This window comes from Lonchura striata, chromosome 2, assembly GCF_050655825.1.
Source record: "Lonchura striata isolate lonStrDom1 chromosome 2, ASM5065582v1, whole genome shotgun sequence".
Classification (NCBI taxonomy): Eukaryota; Metazoa; Chordata; class Aves; order Passeriformes; family Estrildidae; genus Lonchura; species Lonchura striata.
Window position 1 is genome coordinate 23,036,370 of NC_140704.1, and position 23,974 is coordinate 23,060,343.

The 23,974-nt window shown below is 37.0% G+C and overlaps 1 protein-coding gene across 7 annotated transcripts in view; it reads left to right on the forward strand.

Annotated features, from left to right (window-relative positions):
• Positions 1 to 23,974, forward strand: part of CDK14 (cyclin dependent kinase 14) — a 314,718-nt gene that overhangs the window by 266,018 nt on the left and 24,726 nt on the right. Inside the window, exon 14 of one of the 7 annotated variants that reach the window (XM_085573087.1) lies at positions 22,395 to 23,327. The exons of the other annotated variants lie outside the window; for them this stretch is intronic. The gene's annotated coding sequence lies outside the window, so the exon portion shown is untranslated. Of the gene's footprint in view, positions 1 to 22,394; positions 23,328 to 23,974 lie in introns of those variants that run through there. 7 annotated transcript variants of the gene reach the window in all.

A 23,974-nucleotide genomic window follows, 5' to 3' on the forward strand; every position in this document is an offset into this window, starting at 1 on the left:
CAGGCCCCAGCATCCAACTGTCAGTGTTGTGAAAGATTGAATTAAAAGGCTGGTCCCCCTGTCAGCCGATAGGATGGTCTGCTGGGGGAAAATAGACAGAGAAAAGATAGCTGGGTTAGAGTAGCCTCAGCAAGAGAAACACGTCTAGCATTTGCATACTTCTCCTGCAAAGGGGGTTTAATCCAAATAAAGGAGGAGATTTCGGTATTGTCAGCCAAGGCTTTGTTCAGTGTGAAGAGCAGAAGGAAATCTGATGAAGGGGCCTTTCTGAAGCCCTTGCACACAGACTGGAGGTTGTTCTAGTAAAGTTACGTACTTTGGGATTGTTTACACACTGTTGTCTGTTTGAAGATCTCCTAAACTGAAAGACTCAAAGTATTCCTCTTTGCTAACACAAAAGTGAGGAATTTATGTGGTAAAAATTACTTACACTGCAGACCTGAACAAGTTATTTTCATTATCTTCACAAAATACCCTAAAGTTCCTTTTTTGGGTGTAGACAAAGTTCCCCAATACTCCTTGGCTGAACTCATATATCACAAAATTATTTCAGACTAGGAGAAAAAAGGGAGAATTATGTTCTCAAAATGCAGAGAGCACAAAAGATACTCTTCAGGCTTGAGGCAGAAAAAATCTTGCTGCCTTCTCAACTCAGTTCTTTTTTAAACAAGTACACAGTTTCATACCAACTAAAAATATTGTTTTGAAATTTAGTTGGGGTAAAATGTTGTGCCTCTACTAAGAGCACTTCTGTATTTCTAGTTTTTTTTACTCACCTGAGAGATGAGCCAGAAGCCTCAAACCTCTTTTGTATTTAATCTGCAGCAGACCCAGTCCATGCCTTAGAACTTTTCCAGATAAAATAGCTGACTTGTGTTTTAAAAAAACCCAAAATTGTTTAAAGGTGGTCGCAGGCAAATTACTCCTCCTTAGAATGACTATCCATATACAGTGTGTACTGCCAGCTTCCAAGGTTTTCACATGGGATAAAGAGCATCATCTCAGAGATATTATTCATATTTAGGGACCAAATAGGTAATCTAACAGCACAGCACCTGAAAGAGATGGCTTGTGCTTTTTGTTGCTGCTATTTTTTGTGTGTGTGATTGCCATAGTCTTAATGATTTTAGCTAGTACTGAATTATTTATTTGGATGGTAATACTCATGGAAATAGTGTGTGTGCATGTGTGTGTGTGTACACACAGATATGCAAAAACACACACATATATAATGTTCTCTTGCTCTATTTATATATGTATATATGTATGATTTTTTTCTAGAGATGTGTCTGTACATATTTAGCTCATTTTCTCATCAGCTTTGTAACTAATATTGATTGTAAAGCACCATATATTTCTTGGTAATATTTTGTGAGTGTTAGGGTGAGCAATATCCTGGCCTGAATAGAGCTTAAATTTTCTCTAGTAAAACAAGTACTGTCTTTAAGGCTTGGTGAAAGTCTGGGAAAGAAGATGAAGCAATTTCTGATACCAAAGGATGATGTTGAGTATGCCTGTATGGATATGTTTGTGTTTCCTCTACAGTTGCTTAAGGATTATAATTAAGGAAAAACATTACAAACCTGTTAATATTAATAAATGAGTCCATATGATGAAATTTGGCTCTCAGTTACACATGCTCTGACTTGTTTGGGCTGGTATTTTTAACCTGAAATGCTTCTTTACGCTGACTCAAATACAGACATTGATGTTTCAGCTAAGATTTTTTTTTAAGCTAGTGATAAATATGAATCATTTAATACTTAATCATCAACTAGCTTTATTTTCTCCCACATGGTTGTCAAACTTTCACAGAAACACAGGCAGAATCAGGTCTGCAATCAATAGGCCACAGGGCACCTCCAGTCCTCAGATTGTTGGTGCAACTTGAAAATCAGTTATCAGAAAGGGGAGGTGGTTGATGGAAAATGTGCCATATCACGTTGCTTGCTGAGCACTATCTGCAGTCTGGATTCAGAAAAAGCCTTAATGAATTTCAGCATCTCCCTTTTTCTTCCACACTAGAGAAAACTGGAAGGGGAGATCAAATTTTGGTAAAAATGGGAACTGAACTGATGCATTGGTTGGCATTCAGTGTGCAGTTCCACCTTCTCTTATTGGTTTAAGTTATTCCTTAAAGCATTTACCTTTTTCCAGCTGAAATGAGTAGTAGAAAATAAGGTACAATATTTCACAAGGGGTGTTTACCAAATGGTATTTAAATGCTTGGAAGCATAGCAGTGCAATCTGTAAAGTAGTTTTTGACTCCTAAAGAGACAATTCAGCGTGGGTATAATGTAGTATGCAATTTCAAAACAGTTACTTTTATATTAACTCACAAGCTTTTATTGCTTCATAAGAAAATGATAGCATCATCCCACAGTGCTTAGCTCCTCTAGAAGATAAACTCCTGTGACTTTCTCACGTGCTGGCCATCTTTGTGCAGCTTTCACTGGTTATAAAGAGCTCATACTCCAAAACACACTGCTGTGAAAACAAGGATGGACCATGGTAGTAATAAACATGTCATTTAAACCTTACAGGAAAACGAATGTGGTTTATTCAAACATCCATTCTAAAGTATAGCTGATGATAATATTTTAGTAACACAAAGAGGGAAATCTTCTAATGCTCCCATTCCTGGGCTCTGTTCCCATTGAAGGCAGCAGGAGCGGCACATACAGATCCAGAGGGCTTGCAACTTGAATAGCATCTAATATGGGGTTGAACAGTTTTAAAAAAATAGAAAGTGGGTTCAGTCCAACGCTTACAGTCTACGTGTAGTGAAGTGGTGTTTTCACTTTTCATCTCTTGCTCTTTGTTTCACAGTAACAGTGCAATCTCCAATTAGAACTCTCCCTTTGTTAGCAGCGGTCACCGACGCCCCATCCCGGGCTGCGTTTTTCCTGTGAGAAGCGTGTCAGAATTTGGGGGGACTAAATATCCTCCTTTGTTGGTGAGCTTGTCAAGCACCGCGCCGTGTTCGCTTTCCCACCAGGAAGGTCAGGCCGCTGGGGGGCCGCTCTATTTTCTAAAATGATCCCTACTGTCTGTCCATGCTGTCTGACAGATTGAAACAGTTGTCTGTGTCACTGCTTTCAATGCTTTTTAAATGCCTCACTTTCCTTGAAAGATGTAAAATAAGTTGGCAGTGGAGTGGGCGGGGGGGGGAGATGTAAAAGGAACTATACTTTTTCCTGCTTAAAGAAGCATTGGGTTTTCTTTTTTAAAATAAACTTAATTTTGTTTAAAATATAAGATAACTTAGGCAAAAAAAAAAAAAAAACACCAGCTAATCTGGAAGACTGGGTAAGTCACAGTTTACATATTCTATTTCTGAAACCTCATTTTAAAACGAGGGCAATAAAATTATTAAACACGCATTCATTCAGTAGCTGAAGTAAAATAGTAAATTTTCTTTGTTCACTTTTAATTCAGTTTAATATATTTTGATCTGAGGTATGTATAAAGCCTGAAGAAATTGGTACTATGCTGAGCCTTCAATACTCTCCAGATAATTGAACTAATTAAATCTTTACCAACATTAACACAACTCCAGCATTCCTTGGACAGTGGTTAATTATTGCATGAACATGGCAAGCTTAAACTAAACAGATGAAAATAGAATCCTGTGGAATGGGTATTGAGTTTATTCTTTATTCATCTTTTGATAAGGTTTAATTAAAACTGCCTCTCTCCATTGTGGTGAGAATGAATGTGCTTGTTTTCTTAGTGAAAGCCAAATTATTCACTTCAGCCATGGTTCAATAATCAAAGGGTTTGCAAAGTTTTGGGTTATATTGTAGCTGTGGAGATATAATTGCTGCAATTCTCTATGAAGGCTTTATCTTTTTATTACATTGCCTTTTATTTTTTACTTTATTTAGTAAATTAGAGCATCCATTTTCTGATTCACTAATTTACCAGGCTTTAAGAAGGGAGTGAGCAGATGAAAATAAAATTTAAAATAAAGTATTGTTCTTAATAATTGGAAGGCAAAAAATAGTTTCCAAATAAATCTGTATTCCAGTCTTTTAGAGTAATACACAAAGTAAAATTTAAGCACATAGCAAAATCTGTCTTTATCAAATGCTGAATTTTAATAAAGGACTGGTAATTTCTTTTTGTGACAGTAACAGGAGGGTGTGTATAGTGACTATGGTGACTCCCCATGCTTATACAGTGGCTAATTGATCACTGAGCAAAAACTGTTGAAAAAAACAGTCATGGTTCATAATGTTAGAATACACAAAATTGTAAATTTACTTGAGCTGCTTACTTGTGTTATGATGTGCAATCCTCAGCACCAGTGGTACAATGGAATAAACAAATCCTTGAGAGACGTGAAATTTTGAGCAAGAGCAATGGGGTACAACTGAAGGAGAATGAGAAACGTGTGAGCAGGCATGCATGCATGCAGACTGGTAGCCCTTGTGTTGCCATGGACTTGCCTTTCCACTTGGAAAGCTGTTGGTCTGAGCTTCATCTCTCATGTTGCAAATTCACCTGAATTCTTTGAGAAATAACACAGCAGGTAGGAAATGGATCAGTGTTCCTTTAAAAGGGAGTGTTCCACTCTCTTTTCATACAGTTCTGCAGGTGACTTAGATGGACCTCCAAAAGGGTCATAGGACAAGTTGCACAATTGTATTTGTATTCTGGTATCTCATTCTGATGTGGTTTGGAATGAAATCCTGGCAGAACCTTGGTTTCCTGACAGACTTTTCCATTCCCATGTATAAAATATTAATTTCACTTTCTGTGATTTATCAAGCAACTATGCCATTGTTCTGTCTTGGGCTCATGTTGTCATTAGGGGATTCCAGGCTGGCACAGTGGTTTTGATTTAAGGGAGGAAAATCTGTTTCCTTTTTATTTTGTTATTCCAAGAGTTGTTTCTTTTAGAGTGAATTTCACTGGGTAATAAAAAATTTAAGACTGTGAGTGCACCAAAGGAGAAAATAAGCTGAGGAGGGAGTCTCTTGAACTATGGAGTTGCACTTAACTGGTAGTTCTTTCTCCTTTTTGAGTGGTAGTGTGCTGGGTGCACATCATGTGAATCCAGAGCTATTTGGAGTCACTGGACAAAGGGCTGTCTTCTGAGAAGCTGCAGTCAGAAATGTGTTGCTCATATTCTTTGTCATGGAGGAATAGAATCTGAGTCCCAGTTGATGCTGTTAAGATTCTGTAGGTACAGCCATTTATTTACTCAGCCTTTACTGAAGTCAGGATTTGGTCTGTACTATTTCTAGAGGTATGGTCTGGAAGAGGGCAACACTCCATGTTAGCTGTGCCTTGAGTGTGTGCATATGGTCAGTCCTGTTCTAATGGTGAAAGGTGTGTTCTACTTCCCTGCTGACAGAATTTCCCTCCTAAATATGTTAAATTAGGTCATCTCTGAGACCAGAGATCCCCTTTAGTTTTTTGGGGATTTTTCCCAAATAGACCTTACCTATTTTGTGAAAATTATTTTTATTTGGCATGAAGAAAATAGATATGGAAGAACTGGTAATTTTTCTGAGCTCCTTTGTGCAACATTTTGTCTTTTAAAACACTGTTATCTGTTATTACAGGAAATACATTTCTGAATTATTATAAGGGCTTTAATGTATTTTGTATGAATAACACTCTGTTAGAGGTGTATTTACTGCACAAAGAGATTTTCCAATTATGCCATGGTTTCCCAGTCATTGAGATGGGGTCAGTGCACTCCTGCTTTCCCAGTGGCACAAATTTGATCTGGATTGAGAATGGATACCTGATCTCATTTAAACAGAGTACAGTGGCTCCATGCTGGTTACTGGGAACTACCATAAAACCTGCTGGTTCAAGGTTAACCAATCAGTTTAGGGGTTTTTATCAGATGTTTTTATCAGAAACAACAGAGTTAGATTGCACTATGTCAGCATGATTTTCACTCAATCATAGGAGCTTTGAAGCTGGATTTGTAGCCTTGTCACATAAACTTCTGTCAATCAGATTTTTCCTGAACTCTTAACTGAAAAAAATAATCTTCTAATACTTGGTTACATTAAAATAATTTTGCTGGATAATTTATTTTTAAATTGTGATAATAATCCTGAATCACATAGGAAAAACTTGATATCCTGGAAATTAGAAAAAGTTTTTAGCTGGGGTTGCAAAAAAGCTGCTTGCTCAAGAGATCATAATCTAATCTCAGTGAATTGAAAGATTTGAAAGTATCTTCTTTAAATGTGAAGAGAGAATTGTTGCATATTAGTTATTTATTTACATATGTGGGTTAATACCCATTAGCATTTTGAATATGGGCTGTTCTTCACTTTGACAGCTTTGCATATCATCCTTAACTTATGGAGATTTTTAAGAGCTTGAATAATACTAGGCATACACCAAAATGTATGTTAATGTGTTTATTAAGGAGCTTCTCAGCCCTCCCCCAGCAGTCATAGGTAAAGCATACCTTCTGAGGAGCAAGAGGACAGAATGGACTACTGTGACTTCTGACTGCATTAATTCATTTTGACATAATGTGATTAATTTTTTTTATCTAATGATGAGACTCCTTCCTGTTTATCAAAATTGCTACCTAAGCAAGAATAATTCTGCTTGCTTCATTTTTTTTATTTGGCATAAAAACTCCAGGAGTGCAAAAAGGTGATTTCCCTAAAAGCAAGCCCATGTATAATTTACAGGGCTACCATAAAGAAATCCTAATGACTTGCACCTACCAAGACCATTATTAACTCGCCTCCAGCCACAATATTTATACGGTAATATGTTGTCATTTTTGCTATCAAGTACTACTTGATCCAATACAATTTCATGTTTTCTTTTCTTTATAGTTGCTATGTCATGGTGATCAGTCTGTGTATTTCCTGTCAATTTTGTTATTTCTTCTTCTTAGCAAGTTCTTCATTATCTGCAGAATGTGGTTGGTCACTAGCTTGAAGGGCACAATAAGGCCTTGACATTGTAGTGTTTAAAAATTTGCTGTATCTTTGACTCTAGGAATTTTGGTCTTTGTTTAGGAATGTGTTTTGTGTATTATGGAAGAGAAATGTCATTATTTTACATTTGTCTTAGGATGTGGCTCCCTTGGCTCAGAGGAAGGCTATGTTCAGTCACCCTAAATATACCATGCAATAGTATATTAAATAATACTCCATCATGCAGAGATCTCAAGCCACGTGTTCAGCTTTGCAGACTGCTACCCCCCTCTGTACACAATCTATTTTTATTAGAGGTAACTGGCTGGTCTTTCCATTGGGAACTCATTCCTGCCTGTTCAATGATACTTAAATGCTCCAGTCACATTAATTTGTAGATGGGAGTCTTGAGTAATTATTGAATTGCTGTATCTTAAAAGAAATTCTAGGGGCGTTATGCAGACAGATAGGAAAATAGCATGTAGATAAAAAGTATATTGCTTTAGGAGAAATGTTAATGCACAATTTCAGACAACCCCATGAATGCATTTATTAATGAAATTCATATTATTACTAAAAACTAAAAACTGAGACAGAAGTAAATTGCATCTATTGAACTTTCTTAACTCTAATTATGTGAGAAGTCTTACAAAAATATAACCAAATTTTTGGGGCTAGCAAATACTGCTTCTAATGACTTCTAGTGAGCAGTGTAAAGACTACTCACTTGCTTATCTCCTTCAGTGAAGGCAGTCAAGCTCCAAGCCTCTACATTGATGCAAACAGCTGCTTATGATGAGCAGGAGAGGTGGCAGATGGGAAGAATAGTATCAGAAATGTCTTTGTATCTACAGAAGACAAGGTATCCCTGCTTTAAGTAGTGTGTTAAAGAGGCTGTATTCACTGTTTTAACTATATTGGACTTGATTCTCTCAGGCTTGCCCATTATGCACAGTGCATTGCTGGAAAAGAAAACAAAACAAACAAACAAAAAACCCAACAAACAAACAAACCCAACAAACTAAACCAACCAAATAAACAAGTTAAAGAAAGGTCCTTTTCAAATGAATAATATTCATTTCTGGAAGAGCTGGGTAGTTTGAAATGAGATGGCATGTGATAACTAACATGACAGCATGCAGCTATCTCTGATTGCCATCACCCATCTCAAAGGCTCAGAATCTAATTGAGATAAGCAAATATAATGGCAGAAAAAAAGCATAGAAAAAAAGATGACCTTATGATAAACTTGGATGCAGACTAGGCCTTTTCAAAGGAGCAGGGCAAAACAGGTTTTCAAATTCAGAAGCAGAGAAGGCAACATTCTGAGGTACTGTAGAGGGTGCTTGACAGAGGACTTCTTAAAAGACAAGGCTGTGTAATTTTCTGTCACATGAAACTTTGTACAGGTTTGTCTGAGTGATTTGGCATTAAAGGGCTTCTAAAGATTTTTTTCTCTGAGTACAGATAAACTATTTTTTTGAACACATCTTGAAACTTCTCACTAATTTTTAACTCTTCCTCAGGCCAAAAACTTACACCCCTGCCACCTCCCACCAAATCTGCAGATGTCATTTTTTTAATGGAAGGAATCCAGAGGTGGGAGTTGAACCTTTCCATGTTCCTTGGGGTTTTATACAATGTTTCATCATCCCAAGGAAATCTGGTACTCTTAAGTGAAGAATCAAATCTCAAAGCACTGCACAAGTAAATGAAATCTCTTTTGCACACTAGGGACCTTTTCATCATAGCTTTGTGTTTCAGGGGATTTCACAACCTTTACTTGAGGGAAACAAATATTCAAATCCCAGTTAGACCAGAATAGAGGAAATATGCCACATTCAATTACCACTGGAATTAGCAGCCTATGAGAATATTTCCATTCATATCTTCACCATCTTTTTTATGAAGTTTTGCATAAACTGTTCCGGGGATATGAGAGTACAGAAGAGGGGTGACCACTGTAGAACTAATCAGAAGACAGGATCTCCCAAAGGTCTCAAAAAGTCTTGGAGCCCTGAGCAGTGTTTCAGATGAAGTCTCTCACTTTTAAAAATCTTCATATCTATGCATTTTCTAAAAGTGAAAATCCACCTACAAGTATATGTATATTTATTTATATTTCTCATTTTAAATTATATTTATATGTAATATTTTTTCAGTGCATTTGCAATAACCATTTTTCTATTTTTTTATTGGTAGTTTGAATTAGATTAAACATATGAAAAGCATAGTTTACTACTTGGTGTTTAATGTCCTTCACATCAAAAAAATAAGCAGACAACTTATCCATTAAAAGCAAAATGAAATGAGCAGAAAATATTTTTGTGATATTTTTAATACACATAATTAATCAAAATCAATTTATTTATATTGTTTATATTTATATTTATATTTATATTTATATTTATATTTATATTTATATTTATATTTATATTTGAATACCACAAGAGAGATGGTGATGTCCCTAGATAGGTAACATCTATGGATGTTACTATGGATGTTATAGCCAAAGAACAAATTAGTCAGTATAGACTGGGTTTTCCTTGGTTCCTCTGTTTGAAGTTGGTGCAATGTAATAGTATTTTACTGATTGTGGCATGGAGTGCAGATTTTCTGAGTATTTTAAGCTCTGTATAAACCTGCTGACTGCATGTGGAATGTGGATAACTCTGACATTTTCAAATATGTAGTGTTCTAGATGCTGTGTAGCTTCGGGGGCTTCTGACATATTTTATCTATTTCTTCGTTCTTAGAGATTGATGGATGGGAATGTGATTAGCTTCCACACTTATTAGCTCACATGCAAAACCCACCCACAGTCTGCAACATTTTTAGAATACCCTGTCTACAAGATCTTGCAGCCAGCTGTAGTGTGTTGTGTCCTTGTTTCTGAGGCCATGCTGAATACTTAGTATTGGCCCTCCTGTTTCTTTTCTTCCTCTTTGCTATCTACTGTGGCTTCCTTTGGTAGCTGAGGTGGACTTTTCTCAGTCCCAAGCTCCATCTCTACACAAAGAGAGATATGTTGGGAGAAAAAGTTGGCATTCACTGAAAATTGCAAAGCATGTTTCTACTTAAATTTTTTTTCACCTTTGCTTCATATAATGGGACTCAGATTTTTACTAAAATAATACAAAGGTTGACTTAAATCACTGATATTGCCTGCTTTAAAGAGGTAAAAAATGTTATCTCAGGAAATCAGCTGTGCAGCGCAGTGGGAGGGTAGACCCAACCTCCGTTTGTATAAGAAATGTAAGTTCTGATTCTTCTCACACTTACTGCAGGACAGGGAGGAAAAGCTCTACTGAAGTCAGTGAAGTTGCACCAGTTTAAAAATAACATGAAGTGAGAAAAGAATCAAGCCCCAGGGTGTTTCAAAGCTATGTGCTGAATCACTGAATCATAAAAAATAGGGCAGGAAGAGCCTCAAGAGGTCATCCAGTCTATCCTGCCTTCCCCAAGGCAGAATCAGCTCTATCTGTGTCATTCTGACAGATGTTTGACTAACCTGTTTTTAAAAACATCCAATAATAGTGATACCACCACCTCCTCTGGGTAGCCTGTTCCAGAGTCTTTCTATCCTTACTGTTAGACATGAAGAAAGACTTGGCTGTTCCTGCTGTGCTCAAATCCATAGTTACTTCTATTTGCTACTGAAACGAAGAAGAGTTGAGTGTGCAGAAGCCATTTTAAATTTACAAACACCTCACAGAATATTCTGAGTTGGAAGGGACCCACAAGGACCACGAACTCTTTCAGTAATGTCCTGTAGCAGATTGAACCCACAACCTTGCTGTTATTAGCACCGTGCTTCAACCAAGTTAAACTTCAGTCCTCTGTAGATTTTAAAGTGACCTTGTTTTTTTAAGTCTTCAGTATCTTTTTTAAGTCTTAAGTATTTTGGCTTTTTGAACCCTGTAAGACAGTGGTGGAGGACAGAGGGTTTGTATTGGGTTTAGGAAAGACAGATTTAAAGTAACATATTAAGAAGCAAATTCCTAACTGGCAGTGAGACAGTCTTTGGACAAGTGAGTGGATGTTCTTCCAGTAGAAGAAATAGTTTAACAATAAAGAATTGTAATAAAGCCAGTCTTTCTGAGGGTGTTCCTATCAGAAGAAAAAAATGGTCTTAGGGCTTTCAGCAAGCAACTTGATTGGGGTAAAATATTCACTAGAATTATAAAAGCCCTCTAAATCCCTCTGTGATGCCTGTCCTTCAGATCAAGGCCATGGTTTCATATTAGTATTATTAAGTGTCAGTGAATTTTCAACAAGAATGTAGATACATATGAGGTTTAATTCACATTGTAATATAGCTGTTCTGACATAGATTCACATCTAACACATAACAGATATTTGGCTTATTTTAACCATAATTCCTGGGAGTAAGAGTATTTGATGGTACAAAGTGATATTTCTCTTCAAATATAGGAGAAAAATATTACTTCAACAAATGATTGATCATGTAAAAATAAGGTTTTTAAAATGCAAGTATGGTCTTTATTTCTGTTACTAAATTATCCTGATTTATCATGAGGCTTTATGTTAGGGATTGTTAAACTACTGTCAAAACTGTAGAAGGTAAAGTACAACCTACTTTACCCAGTAGCAAGCTACTAGTGGTCTATAGTGACCACCTTTGCGTTATCAAAAATTTCAGGTATATTTGGTTCTATCTTCATGATTTTCAGCGTGGTTCAGGAAAATGAGTGGTCCAGTATAAGTATACTACTGAGCTATATTACATTGTTGGAAATGGGTCAGAGCAGCAACTGCATTGTGGAGCAGATTGCTCCTGATTCTCAAGCTGAAATGTACCATCTTAGCCCTGTGCCTCTATCTAATCCTCCTTCCTACTAATTAATTCAATGAAAATATCATCCAGAAAATTCAGCAGTTTAAACCTGTTTCTTATGTTCACATTTGCTTAATATACAATCATGTGATTTTTTTAAGGAAATAGTAAACCTTTCAAATGTCAGACAGATTGTACTACCAAGATGCGTCAGTACAGGCCATAGAGATAATTTTGTTATGTCCAATCTAATGTAGGTTTCCTACATTTTTATTTAAAAAACTACATCAGAGCATATTTTTTAAATCATTGCAATGAAAATAATCTTACAGCTTGAAAGAGATTTTGTAATTCTCTGCTGTTTTGTCTATTTTGCTCCGTGTGCATTTTTCTTCTTGTTGACCTAACTGTACAAATCTGTAATGAAAAAATATTGATTGAGTCTTAGAGTAGGGGATTGCAATGTCACAATTTCACGCTCAGTTGTTGGCTAACAAGGCTCTGTAGTTTTTATTTAGAGATACCCAGTTGCAAAACCAAAAATGAAGAATTGTGTTAGCCCCAGCTGCCAAGGTTACAGAGCAAGCGGCTTAGAGGGCTCTGGGGTTCCAGGCGAGAGAGGGATTGTCTCTGCCCAGCATGGAAGGGATAGGGCTAGACAGACACTGTTGTGTGCAGGATACAGACTGACCCTAGCAATTCATAAATCTAAAAAAATTACAACATTTTCTGCTTATCAGTAAATGGAGTAGACACTCAGCTGTGTAATTAACCCTTTGAAGGCTTGGCCATGGTGCAGCTCTTTTGAAAGCTCTTTTCTGAATGCCTCCCTCAAGACATCCTGCAGATATCTTGGGTGCCCAGGTACTACTGCTAGTCTATTATATAATATATGAATACTTAAATATTTAATATCTCCATTCTAAGGAGGATTTTTCCTTTTTCTTACATTTCATGTTTAGTTGTTTATAATATATCTTTACATGTGCCACCTAAAACATTATACTAAATTTTCTGAGCTGGTATAGCTACTTCAGGTAGAGATCATAGAATATATTAAAGGAAAGTAAGCCAGATATCCATGGCTCAATTTCAGGCAAAGCTATAATGTTAATTGATGGAAAACTGTTCTAAAAAGTCAGCTGTCAAAGTTGCCCAAAAATTCCAAGCTTTCATTTTATGTATATGTAGGCTTTACATGAGGCATCAAGTTACAGGTTACAGATAATTTTAGATACTTAACCTCTTTATCTTTTATTGTTTTAGTAGTGCTCTGTTTTAATAATTCACATATTGATAGAGCCCTCTGTAACTAATTCTTAAATTGTAAATACAGATTTGGAAGGCCATCAAACTCTGCCTCTGCACACCAACACTAAAATCATTGCAGCTTTAAGACAGCAGGAAAACAGCAGACAGCTACTGCAATGATACTAAGACAAGATGAAATAGGCAGATCCATGTAACACAGTTCACATTTTTAATTTTTGCTTTTCTTTCTTTTTTTTTTTTTTTCTTTTTAATGGAGCTGTGTCTGACTTTACCCTCTTCAAGTTTTTAACAGCCTTATCAAAGTATGCCACTTCTCTCTTGTCAGGCAAAGTTGTATATGGTGAGTGCATTTTTAACCTTGACCCCAGTAACTCCCTAAAAAGAATTCCACATAATTCTTCAAAAGACACTTGTAAGATTTCTTGATGCACAGTCTTTCAATTTAAACAACAGCTGAATTGTTAACTACAGAAACAGTCAAAATATAGGAAAGCATGGATTAGTTCCTTCAATCTGCCATTGCTACATGGAAGGAAATTTGCTGGTACCTGGGCTATGTGTCCAAAGGTATTTTTGAGTGAAAAAGCTCCTCTTGGTGTTTGCTTTGCCCTGGCTTCCCAGGAGCTGTTACTGTCCTCTGAATCTGCATTCCTTGTCTGTCTCCTGGGTATTGTATTTGTGTATTACTTATCATAGTACATCATTAATATCCATTAACTTAAGCTAATATTAATCCATATACATTGTCTTCTTTTGTGGACTTTCTAAGGTTTGGTAATCTTGACTAAATTTAGTGGGCAATGTAAGCAGTATTTTCTTTTTCAGACTAAGATGAATGCCTTTATTTTTAATACACTTTAGTAGTGTATTTTCTCACACAATTGTTAACACTCATTTTACCTTTACCTTCATTTGGTATTATCCACATGCCAGTTTCCTAAAATTCCACTCTATGCAGCTTTCTCATGCCATTTGGGTCCAACTCTGACATTTGAAAATGTACTTTTAGCGCAGCACACTTCCCCCACCTCCCCAGGGTACCTGATCTATCATGTGTATTTCCTTGCTTGTATTTCATTATCACCTACTATTCACATTTACATTTATAAATCATGCATGACAGTAATTTGCAAATCTGCAGACCTTCTTCTTCTGCAATATCCCATACTGTAGTTAATATCCTTCAATATAAAATAAGTTACTCTTCTATTGCATTGCTTAATATCACATATGAGATTTCTAGAGTGTGAGGTTTTTTTCCTTTATAGAAGGCTTGCAAAACTGTGTGAATTTTTTAAGACCATTCTTAGGGATTGGGGGAAGAATGGTCCTATTTATCACAGTAAATGCTTGGCATATTCTGCTTTTGAAAGTAAAGCTACTTTTATATACATGCACAGCAGAAGTTCTAATGCCCACAGACATTTCCATTTGTTTCATACTCATGTCAATTAAAATCAGACTAAAGAATTTTAGAAAATATCTGTTTGGAATAATGACCTAAGTCATTACTGATATTTTTTTCAGGTCAAGTTCAAGTCTTTATGCAAAATTTTTCAAGCACTGGAATGTATTGCTTGCTGTATCGGATAGACATCTATCTACTTAGCTGAACAGAAACACCAGGCAGTATGTTATTTCTTATGCTCTGTTGCAGAGCATATTGTTTTCCTTTTAATTAAATTGTTCCTTGGTGTTCTACCCTTAAGATTGTGTGCTTGCATTTCATTATCGCTTGTTATTCAAACTTGCATCTCATTTGAAATTTGCAAACCTGGCAAGTTTCTTCCTATCTTTGTTATAAATTATTACTTCATTTCCCATCTTGTCCGTTAGGAGTGCAGCCTATTTTTAATGGTATTTTCTCATGTGTAATGTTTCTCCAGCTCTGGATTCAGTCAACTTTGACTTCATTTCCCCCCACAAACCTTGCTAGATCTCCATGATTTTATTACTTTTGATTTACTTTCCTTATGTGGCTTCCATCCTGATTTGCTGTTTTCCTCCTGCTGCCATAGAGCACTTCTGTTAAAAATTCCTCCTTCTAGTTCAAAATAAATGAAAAGGAAGGAAGTAATATGAGATTTATGGAGTGAAAAGTACACTGGTTTGTTTAAGAGGGGGCAAAAGTGTAGTTGGTTTCTGTCAGCAAAGAAAGAAGCTTCTAGCACATAGTAATTTTTTATTTTATCCACTCTGAAAAGGCTAAGAAATCTGTACAGCTTGTAGCAATCTGTACAGCTTGTAACCAAACTAGATACAATGTACTCAACTTCCTATTAAATAATTATTATTAATCTGCTTACAGTATGTTTAAGTAACTATCAGTTTCTGTCAGTCTGCCACTAAGCTTCACAGTAAATTACTTTGATATTTGGATTATTTGGTTTGTTCCCCATTTGTCTGGAATGAGAATAAAGTCGGTCACATGTTTTTCCCCTCAATCCTGCCCTTCATTCCCACCATGTGTGTTTGTGGGATGCTCAAAATTAACCATGGAGAGGCGGAGGGAACAGCTGAAACCAAGACTCTGGATAGAAGCTGCAGGAATTTCAAAAGAAGTCCTTGAGTGTTGTTTCAGTCTTCAGATGATGTTTCTTTATCAAGACTGAAACTGTCTCATAGAAAACTATTCTTGTCTTTTACACTCTGGCTTTGTCAGTTCTGAAATCCAGCTGTGAAGTGTACATCTTGAATGCATGCCCATGTACACATCCTTTACATATTCATTCTGAATTTACCATGCTGTGTTTTTACAGCCCCACTACAGGCCTCTATGGAAAGACCACCATAGGAGCTGGATGCAGTGGAGAGGGCTGGGATATGGGCTGCATGTGCCCATTTAGCCCTCGTCTGGCATTGCTCTTGGTGGCTCGAGCTGCTCTGAAGCCCCTGATGGAGCCTGAACCTCTCTTACCACTCAGACAGAAATGTGAATAAAAGCAGGTTTCATTCAGCATTGCAGTGAACGGCACTATTGCTGAACCCAGTGTCATGAGTAGAGCACAGGGCAGGCATCTTCACAGAGAAAGCTTTACCAGCCAGAAAAGAAGTGTACGGTGGAGAGAGTGGTCCTGCTGCTGCTGAACTCAGAGAAGGAGTCAAATCTTCAGGCAGAGGAGACTGTGCCAAATGTTATCTGCCTATGCGCCAAGGATTTGTCATCCATGGGATCACCTGCAGAGGCTTGGAGGCAGATTGGGTGATAGCTGGGAGGTGAGGAGAAATTATGGGTTTGCAGCTATGTGAACCAACCAGCCATTCTTCATTTCCCACAGGGTGGAAAGTAGGAGGAGGCTTTTGTCTTCAGAGCAGTGTGGTCCTCAGTTGTGCCAGTTTCTATGTTTGTCACTCAGAGTGAGAACAGTCTTGTATACAATTCTGGTTATACAGGCTCAGTCCTCTTTTATTTGGCTTACTGATCAGTTATTAGAAGTATTCAGGTTAAAAATATTTTGGGGAGAAAAGTCTTCATTATGTCTTTAAGTGGCACAGGAATTCAACACAAAAAGAAAGATTTAATGAAATATCATGTATAGGAGATGATAAAGTTTTAACCTGAAACCAGGAAAAGGCATGTGATAGAAATATTCGTTGTAGCAAACACATGCAATTTACAAATTACAAAATATATGGATAAAACCTGTCAGCGTAGAACCAGATTGTAAAGATGATAAACATTTACATGCATACCTCAGGACTGACAAAAATGGCAATCATATTTCTTATCAATGTTTTTATCCATTTAAGGAAAATGCCTGTATATAGTGTTAAAGTCTGTGAACACTTTATTAAATATTCAGCAAACATTATATGTTGGCAATAGAAACCACATATTTAGGCTTGTGGTTTGAATTATGGTTTCAGTGCAACACTGATCTTGCAGGTTGTGGAGATTGTCCTCTCAAATGAAAAACTATTTTTTAACAAATATTATTTGGCACCATTACATTGCTGTTAACTGAAAACATAAATGCTTGCTCAGGTGTCAGGTTCACTGAAAGATGTAGACTAACATTATGGATGGTATCACAAGAGGAAATAAATAGGAATTTAGGACTCTTTCTCAGTTTTTTAAGTATTTTTTCCTGTCATGAAGTGTCTGGAGTTAAATAGTGGGATTTTTCTTCATCATTCCTCCATGAGGAGCATGGGCATGATGAGAATTTAACAAGATCTGTCATCTAGAGCTATCTTTAACTTAGACTCTTCCATATATAGGAACATTTGCCTCAACTAGTCTCATCCTAGTGTCCTCATAAGTGAGACTATTTCTTGGTGTGGGAGGAGAGGAGGTATAATGGGCAAAAATATGTATAAAAAGCTGCTTTCTCAGCTTTGCCATATAAGTAGAAGAACTGACTTAAGCTTTGTACATTGCTTCCATGTCCTGACTCTGTCTTCAGCTTTCAATATTTCACATTCCTGAGTATGGCTAAGCATACAGACATCTCTGCGTGTGGTACTCTTCCAGCACCCCTGGCTGGGGAGGTGCTGTGGGTGCAGTTTGAGTCACCTCTCTCCACTGGAAACCATCAGCTAGCTAGATAAACAATGAGAGCACTGTATAGCATCTGTGATAGTCAAAGGTAATAACCAGCCATCTGAGATTTGTAGCACACTACTGGAAAATGTTTAATTACTACTGACAGATATTTTTTTTTCTGATGATGGATTTAGAGGCTGTCACAGATGACCAGAACAGTTTTCCTTGTTTGTATAGTGCTGTAAGATTTTTATCTACTACGGTAAATACACATTCTTTTCATAAAGTATTGTGTTTTACTGCTGAAAAAAGCAATTTGTAGGACATGTATTGATGTTGAATCAAATCAGGGGATTAGACGTTGATTAGTCATTATTGTCAAGGTGTTCATAAACCCCAGCTCCAAAAGTATCAAAATTAGGAATTAGTATGAAAATCAATACAATTAAACATGAAATTTAATGTAAAAGTACCTGTAGATAACTACACTACAACTTAAAAATTATGTTCTAGGCTTAAGAGCTAGATTTCTCAAAAAATAGCTGAGTGAGTTTATGGGGCAGGTTGATAGATTATCCTGAATAATCCTAGGATCTCAAGGTTAGCTGCCTCCCAAACTGGAGTTTTCAAGGTTCCTACAAACATGAAAATATCCATATAAAGGGAGACTAAAAGTCCATCAAGATGAATGTTTTGTCCCTGACAGTTACCATTGGCAAGTAGTAGGGAAAGGAGCAGAGGATGGCACAAATACGTAATACTGTGTTATCAGTCTGCCTCACAAGAAATCTTTGGTGTAGAAACTACCAAGGATTGATTCTGAGGATTTTTAGATCACATAACCATTCTCACATCCTCTACCAAACCAATCTGTTTCTATTTTTGTCTTTCTCTGACCCACTTAATACTCTGGGCTAAGTTTTTCCCCAGTAGTTCCAATTTTGTAGGAAAAAGAACATGTTTTTGAGAATAAAACAGTTTGTGGATAATTTAAAAAAATATTTAGGATAGTAGCATAAACCAACAGTACCAATTTTCATACTTACGATAGGTATAGGGCATGTCCCTGAAAACACCTGAACTTTCATTTGAAACAAATTTTCTGTCTGAACTAAATAATTACTGTTTTCTGATGCTTTTTTGTCCATGTTAAGCAAGAGAAAAGAAGTTCCTCTGGGTGCCTTTTTCTTCCCTGTGCTTAAAGAAAACAAGCAAAATTGGTAAAACATGCCAAACCCTTTCTCAGTGTGGTCCTGCCTGGTGATCCATGACTTGGGGAGTGAAAAAGAAAACAAAGGCAAAATGTACTTCAACCTGCCACTGCTACATGAACAATGAAGAGAATATTTTTATTTAAAAGACAGCAGCTGAGCAGCAGTTATTTAATCCATGCTGCTTGAGGGGTGGTGGGGGAAGGGGCATTTTTGTGAATGCTCTTCAATGACTCCTGTGCAGCTTCATGACCATGGCTCCAGCAGAAACCAGAACTATAATAACAACATTGCAATTGGCCAGAGTTATGTTGCAAGCATTTTCAGAGTTATACTTCACAGTCACCTCCAGTTTGATTGCTTCCAGACCTAAGACATTAAGCTTGTTTAAAAAAAAAATAAAATTAAAAAAGACAACCCTTCAAAAAATCCTTTATCTAGCTGAAAAGAACTTTCATGTTGACTAGCATGATGAATTTGCATTCTATAGACTTTAATTAAACAGTTCATTTTTCTGGAAGTATTATTCCTATTGCTGTCATCAGCATTTGTTTTGTAACAGTGCAAAAGGGACGATGAACTATGCTAAGAAATCCTCTTCTCCTGGAACTGAGTAAGTTCTTTTGTGTGAAACTTGTGCGCAGAGATGTGTGCCCGCACCTAGAGGATGTACTTAGCCTTCAGATAATCTATTGCATTTATACAATTTAGTTTGCCTAAAGTGTATGGGTGAAAATGGAAACGTGATTTTGTTTGTATACTCAGGAAAAAAAAGCTAATTATATGTGTAAGTGACGTGTAAATATTAAATATTTGGTCATATTGCACTGCTGTCTGCATAACCTGCCTTTTTGGTTGCCTTGCCATTTGCAAATTACAGAACCATCCCTGTTTGTGATGGTGACACCTCTAGCCCTGAACTTACCACTGTACTGACCAGGCAACATCAACTCCAATGCAGGAGAAAATGAAGTAACTCCCAGATAATGTAGTCACAAATGTTGAGAGTTTTTGTTGGGTTTTTTTAAGGATGGCAACTTGAGTCCACCCATACTAATACTTCCTACCTATATAGTTGAAAGCAAACGATGAATCCATTTCAAAGTGTGGAAATTCTACTTACTAATTGTTTGTTCTTGACAACGTGAAATGATTTACCTCGACTCTGAGGTATTTCTGCATAGACAGAATTGCCATGTCTGGTCCCAGACTGAATTATTTAGAAGCCACGTCTCAAGCTGTCAGCCTGCAGAGCAGCTCTGGCACTGCAAGAGTTTCTTTTCCTTCCTAACTCTCTCAGACATGCAGCAGGATTTCTTACCAAATCAGAGGAATAGATAGTGAAACCAGTGGGAAGCATAAGATAAGAATGCAAAGGGTAACAAAAAAAGAAGGGAAACATGAAGACTATGGTTCTTTGTTATTTTTTAGGAATGTTGAAGGATGTTTCCAAAAAATTTGTACATATGTGCAAATATGATCAACATTTTTAGAAATAATATAAAATCAAAGGTTTCATTTTTCCCTTGTGTAATCAATACATGTAGAGTTTTTCCAAATTCACAGCTATTCATGTGTTAAAAACACTTAAGAAACACAAAGAACTTTTCCAATGCATTATAAAGATTAAGACTGCTGTGAAAATATTCTGCTACCTGCCTAAATTACTGCAAATACTGTAAAGGGAAGGAAAGACTGTTTTGCAGATGGAAATTATTTTGTTAATGTGTATACCTCTGTTTTGAAAGCCTGAATATGTTTCTCCTAAAGATCTCAGTAAGCCTGACGTATATGTGTGCATAAGTGCATGAGTATATGTGCATAAGTATATAATTTAGGGTTTTTTTTTATTTTGAAATTAAACAAATTCCAGGCTCAGGTGGAGATTTCTAATCAGCAATTCTCTCTGTAATTTTAGAAAAGAAATTATGGGAGCTTTGTGTAAGAAAACAATGTGCCAAGTAATGAAATAATTTTGAGCTAATTGCAAGTTAACTACTCTAAGCTAGCGACTGGTTGTCCTACTCCTCTAATATGGGTCAGTAATTCTACACAAATCCTGTTACCAGCATAACATAATAATTATAAACAGGATTTTTTTAACATAGAATTATTGAAGAGTTCTCAATTTTCCAGTTTTGTAGCCTAAAATAGGAGCTTTGTACGGGGCTGTGCTCTGAATCATCACTCTGGTCACTCGAAAAGTGGAGCTTGTAGTGGTGCGTGTTGTTAATTGCAGCATTTTGGATATAATTATCATGCTTACAGGATGACGCTTAGGGCTCACTGGTCTGCATGTATTGATTTTCTAGCTGGCTGACCTATCAAATGGAAAAATGGTTATGCCCCACAGAAAATAAGGGAAAGAGTCATCCATCATGTGCCCAGTAATGTTGCAGAAGAAACTGTGGAAGGTGGGAATTCAGATATGCAGACTTAGGGCTGTCTGTGTGTCACTTCTTCTCAGCTCCTGCTGTGCTCTACAAGCTGTAGGAAACTGATCTCTAACCTGTGAATAATGCGAGAAGAAGGAACTGAAGGGAGAAAAATATGTACTGTACCATAGTTTTGCAACAGAGTACATGGCAAATAGGATTTCAAAGTGAAATGGGTGACAGAATTTCTCATAATTCTGGTGAAAATTCCTTCTCAGATATGTTTTTCTTATGACTCTTGCCCCTTCCATTTTGTCAGGAACTTTTCTTTCCTTTGAAAGATCAGTCCTTAGGATTAATTTTTTTTTTACAAAGATAAAGCTGTGGTCCCATTCTTACAAGAAAATAAGATAGTATTTGCAGATTAATTTTTTTCCTCCAAGACTGTGGCTCAGAAGAGCAATCACAAGGCTGAAAGCCATGGGAAACTTTCCACTTTTTCATATGTCTGCCACCAACTGCCCTTAAGCTTTTTCATCTATTCAGACATGCACAAAGATAATTCACTTAAGATTGAGAAACCATTTGTAAAGCAGGTGAAGTATTACTTGCTGGGTAGACTAAGACAGGCAGCCCTCGTGTGAGCCTCTCTGATCGTAAATACGTCACTTAAGGCAGCGCTGCCTTGGTGTTCCCACTTGTGGGAGGGGGGAGCATTGGTGCTTGGGCAGCAATATTGGTGCAGAAAACTGTAGAGACAGCAGGGCCAGAGTCAGGACCAGACCCGGGTGGGGTCTGGTCAGCAGCAGTGAAGCTGAGGAGAGACCTTGGCACTGCCAGAGGTATTCATCTGCATTTATTCTTCAGTCTTGGCAGCTCTCGCCTGTCCAGTGTAAGGGGAAGCCTTTCCCAGGAAAGCAGGAAGAAATGGTCCTGCATCAAAGATTTGCTGCTTAAAATAAAAGAAAACTGGAGAAATGCAAAGAGACAAAGCCCATTCATGATGAGCTCTGGTGGCTCAGAAACCTCTCAGCAGCTCAGGTGTATTTGGGCCAGTGGTTAAGAAGAGAGGGCTTCAGTGTGGGAAGAGCTGAAGTGGAGGAGGATGTCTTCAAGTGAATGTGTGTGTCCAGGAAGATTGGGTAATGACTGGGTGAGGGCAGGATGGTAATTGGCTGTGAAAAATAACTGCAAATGCAAGTGTAAGTGAATGCCAGGCATGAAGGGTTTTGTGAGGAAGAGATTAAAGGGCTTACTGTGCAAGTGGGTGTTGGTATTTATGGTAAGGAGAAAGGCAGGTTTGTAATTTACTTGTGCTTAAGGTGGTAACTTTTTTTTTTACAGTTTTGCAGTCTTTGCCAGAGTCAGCAATTTTTAAAGTGATCCCCATGAACAGAAAAACTTCAGAACTTTTCAGAGGAAATTTGAAGGTCACAGAGTCCTGCTGGTTCAGATATTTGGGATGCTTTAGTCTAAATCACACCGTTTGGATTCTTTCAGCAGCTCATACTTCACAACTGTACAGTTTGCAAACATGATACTTTCTCCTTTTTTATTCTTTGCACCTACATTTCTTATTTTCTATTGCTGGAAGTGATTGCCAGTAATTGTAAAATTATGGAAACGATTTTGGAACAGCATAAATCTGTTATAGTCTCATTGACCATTTGACTTTGTAGAGAGATGTAGTTTGATAAACCCTTGTTGCCTGAATACCTCTGCTAGCTTTCAGCTTGCACAAGATTGCTAGAAATAGGAGATGTTGTTTAGTGACTAGTCATTTCATTTTGTTGCATAGTTCAACCAGAATAAATTCTCTGTTGCTCTACCCATTTCCTTGTTTCCTAACACACGATGTCAGGTCAGTAACAGTGTCTACCCACAAATCAGAATTATGTGTTTGTTACCTATCTATCCTTATTTTAGGGTTATCTTAAATACAGCAACCAATTTTCACCAAAGTGAAATTTCATGAGGTGATATGAAAAAGCATTTCATGGGAAACTATTGACATATGTATACAAGGACAGATGTATATTACTGTGTAAGATTCAGGAAATGTGAACATCTGGTTTCTCTTAATAGTCTTTTCTACTATTTAATTAATAAGAATTATTTTGATCTCATTCATGTCTAACCTGAAGAATTCATGAAATCTAGTTCTTTCTCAACATAGCTCCACTGTGTATACATATTTGGCATGTCTTTGTGAACTTAGTAAATCCATCTATTTAAAAGGACAATGTGAAATTCTGTATTAAACTGTGGTCTGCTACACACATGTCCATTCTCCTCTTATTTTCTTTGAACACAGAACACAGTAAAATGTATTGTACAGTGTACCAGTTTGATATCACTTTGATAGACATGGTGTGACCTTACATACACACTGCAATGTACTCTAATCCGTGGTCTCCCAGCTCCCACTCTGCAGGATTTTTGCGATGTTGATGGAACCCTGTGCTTTCACAGAGCAGCTGCAGTGACCCCTCGCCCTGTTCACTGCTGCTGACAGCTGCCTACCATGTGTAGAGGAAACCTCACAGACTAAAAGCTCCCTCATAAAGCAAAGATCTTTAGATAAGCATGCAGGCCTGATCATGCTCCTACTTTAAAAATAAATAGTTTAAACCTAGAACTTTTGGTGTGGTGCTAAAAGAGCGGTAGCTAAATATTCAAGGGATTCTGCCTGGTAAAAATAGTGGATATGTGACACAGTGTCTCCTTTTAAAAACAGAAAGAAGAACACTTCAGTATAAACAATGAAAGGTATCCTAAGTGTAAATAATCTGCATAAGAAATTAGTTAATCTGTCTGTTAGGGCAGGTTTGTCTTGCTAAACAAGGCTCATCAAGTTCTTCAGGTTTATGTTTCAGAACAGTGTCATAACTACCTGAAGTCAGAAAAACATCCATCCAATAATT